This window comes from Pteropus alecto, unplaced genomic scaffold (assembly GCF_000325575.1).
Source record: "Pteropus alecto unplaced genomic scaffold, ASM32557v1 scaffold219, whole genome shotgun sequence".
Classification (NCBI taxonomy): domain Eukaryota; kingdom Metazoa; phylum Chordata; class Mammalia; order Chiroptera; family Pteropodidae; genus Pteropus; species Pteropus alecto.
This window is the reverse complement of record NW_006443128.1, coordinates 488,287-491,869: the sequence shown is the minus strand read 5'-3', so window position 1 is coordinate 491,869 and position 3,583 is coordinate 488,287. Positions and strand designations below refer to the sequence as shown.

The 3,583-nt window shown below is 45.1% G+C and overlaps 1 pseudogene; it reads right to left on the bottom strand.

The window, feature by feature from the left end:
- Positions 1–1,231: 1,231 nt before the first annotated feature.
- LOC112472129 lies at positions 1,232–1,349 on the bottom strand (annotated as a pseudogene).
- Between the last annotated feature and the right edge of the window lie 2,234 nt (positions 1,350–3,583).

Genomic DNA, 3,583 nt, shown 5'->3' with positions numbered 1-3,583 from the left:
CATGACCTTTCTCGGGCAGTTTCTGCTTCCTCCCTCTCCTGCCCCAGGCAACCACAAATTTGCTTCATGTCTCTACAGATTTTCCTGTTCTGGACATGTCATATAACTGGAGTCATACGTGCTGTGGCCTTTTGTGTCTGGTTTCTTTTGCTCAGAATGAAGTTTCAAGGTTCATTCGTGTTACCCAAGTGTAGGTGCTTCATTGATTTTTATTGCTGAATACTATTCCATTTTATGTATATATGGCATTTTGTTTGTCTAGTCACTCTTTTATAGACACTTGGGTAGTTTCCACTTTTGGGATATTGTGAATCATGTTGCTGAGTTGGGTTGATATTTACAATTTCTACTTCATGGTTTACCTACTTATCTGTGGCTGCATTCCTTATTGTGGCTCTTAGAAAATCCTAGAGCCGATGGCTAAACTGGAAATACCAGAACTCAGTCCCGTATTTACTCATTTGATCTTGGGGCTCATTACTGCCATTTTCCCTGCAGATGCTTCATGTATGGGCGCAACTCACAAAGAGAACAGTAGCGTTCATTGAAGGAGCCAGTAAATTACAGCTGGTGTGTTGGTAAGGCTGGATTTTTTTCTTAATTGAAGAAATACATTTTTTTAGCTGTGGTAAAATACACATAACATTAAATTGACCATCTTAGATATTTCTAAGTGTACAGGTCAATAGCATTAGTACATTTGCATTGTTGTGCAACCATCACCACCCTCCATCTCCAGAACTTTTTCATCTTGCAAAATCGAAACTCTGTCCCCATTAAAAATGAACTCTTCTCCCCGCCCTGCTGGCACTCACTATTCTTTCTTTCTCTATGAATCTGACTTCTCTAAGTCCCTCATAGAAGTGGAACCACAGGGTATTTGTCCATTTGTGTCTAGCTTATTTCACTTAGCATAATGTTCTCAAGGTTGTGTCTAGCTTATTTCACTTAGCGTAATGTCCTCAAGGTTCATTCATGTTGTAGCATGTGTTGGAATTCTCTTCTCTTAAAGCTGAATCGTATTCCATTGTATGTATATACCACTTTTTGTTTATCCATTCATCTGATCAATGCACCCTTGGGTTGTTGTAAATAATGCTGCTGCAAACATGAGTATTCAAATATCTTTCTCTTTCTGTCTTTATTTCTTTTAGGAGAGGCAACCCTTGGTTGACCTCACAGATGGCAAGGACTTTGTCATCTTAAAATCCCTTATTTTTAAAATTTTTTATGCCTATAGCACCAGGTCTTCCTAGGTGGTCTCCCATTCAAGTACTAACCAGGCCCGACCCTGCTTAGCTTCTGAGATCATATGGGATCGGGTTTGTTTAGGGTGGCATGCCGTAGACTGGGCCTTCATTTCTGATTGTATTTTTCTTCTTACATTGTTTCCTTCCTATAGAGTGTGTTCATCAGTATAAATATTTAAATTTAATATTTAGAGGGGCAAGGAATCTTTTGACCACTGTTCTTTGTACTGAAAAAAGTTTTGGCAACAATGACTTGTGTGACAACTCAGAGTGCCTGACTCTATTTTACAACAGAAATTGATTAAGAAATTTCCTTCTTTTGAGGTTAAGAAAACATGAGATTTTTATTAATTGGTCATAATGTCTGCCCTGTGGAGCTTACCAGAGGGAGGTCTAACTTATATCTTGGCCTCAGTGGCTCTGGAAATCTCTTGGGTCCTCAGGCCCAGCACACGGGGAAGACACTGGGTACTTCGGTATTTACTTATGGAGATTGAAATGTTGGAACTTGTCAGAAATGCTTCCTGGAAGTAGAAATTTAGTAAGATACTGAGGCACAAGTTTTTTTGAAGCTGGGTGGAGGGAGCTACTAGACACTGGGTACTTCAGTATTTACTTAGACGAGATGTCACTACGTCTCAGGCAGCCACCATGATCTAACAGGAATGATTTCTTGAACTGTTCCCAGGTAGTTAAGCAATAGCAGCCGATAACATCTTTTCTGTTTTGATGGTGGGAAGAAGCCCAAGAAGACCACCCCTGGGAAAAGATGAGGTGATTGACCCACGAGTTTGCAGAAGCTGTCTGCCTACGGCCCCTGGCTTCATGTGCAGAAGCAGGCATCCTCAGTGTGGCCAGAGCATGGCCTTGCATATTGCCTCCATCTGGGGCTGTTCGTGTCCAGGGCTATGGGGGGTGAAGGTCACCTGTGCTATATAAGGAGCAGGTCAGTGTCTCATGCTGTTGATAGCCCTTCTCTTGGATTGCTGTGCGAGGAAAGTGAGGTGAGGTGATAAGGTGCCTGGGACATGGCACCTTTTCCAGAAATGGTATCAGGCATGATTATTCTCTGAGCGTGAAAGCATCCAGGCAGCTGAGTGTGGTGGGGTGGGAGGGAGCTGGCACGAGGGACCGGATGTCCTTTTCAGTGACCACTTGACCTCTCCTATCTGGTGGTGGGCAATTTAGAATCCTTCGGCAGATCCAAAGAGCACCAGCATCACAGAGAAAGAGCAGGAGCTGGGGCTGTTTCAAGCAGGCCCCACTGCTCTGTGGCTGGCTGCTGGGCTCAGGGGTGGTTCTGTTCAGGTGTGTGTGTCACTACAGGTTATGCATGTATTTGCCTGCATTATACCTGTATGTTAGAGTTCACATGTTATCTATGTGTGTGTTTGTATGTGTGTGTATTTGTGGATGTGTCTTCATTTGGGCTGGCTGGGGTGAAGGAGTAAGCAGAGGCCACAGGCTCAGCATGTCCTTGGATACAGTAAATCTTGGGGAAAGTGTTGAGCGTCTGGGTCAAGGCCAAGTGGAGGACAGGGAGCAGGGCATGTAGTGGTCAAGCTGTGGTGGAAGATGGGGAGCTGCAGACTGGAGAGGGCTGGTGTGCAGGACAAGGCCTTGCTCCAGGCCTTCCACTGCTGGGGTTGGGGTGTTACAAGGCCTTGAGGGCCTGAGGAGGACAGTGGGGCAACGGTCAGGCCCACAGCACTTTTGAGTGCCGTGGAACTCTCTGGTACAGCATTACCCTGGCAGTGGCCACTCGAGGTAGGTGAGCCTGGGTTTGGCCACCTGAAGGAGCCAACCTTCGTACCTGAGTTCAGTGGGAGACTGCGCAGAGGAGCATGTCACTCGCTTTAGAAAAGAAACACATTCACGCAGAGGATAATCGTAGCCTTGAGAACTGTGTGTTCAAATAGCTCAATTATACTTCCCCCAGATTCATCCACAGGCCCTTCACTGTGCGCATTTTATTTCAGAGACCTGAAAATCTCATTTTAAAGCTGAAAGCCTTACTGAACTTTAAAGCCTGAGATCGCTGTCCAAGTCATTTTCAGTGGCGCACCTGGATTTCAGGAACACAAGTAGAACCATCAGTGACCTGAGCCATCTCAGAGTTTCTGATTAACTTTAGTTGGAGGTGAGGAAACTTGTTAGTGTTAAGGAACCCCTAAAACAAAAAAAGATGTGATTGCTCATAATCTCACCTCCCAGAGCACTTCTGTTGAAACAAACTCTAATCCGCATGCACGGTTAGAAAGCTCCAACAAAGGCAGCTGTGGTGAGCGGGGGCCTTGCTGCCCTCCACCAGACCCTCTTCCCAAGGACAACCG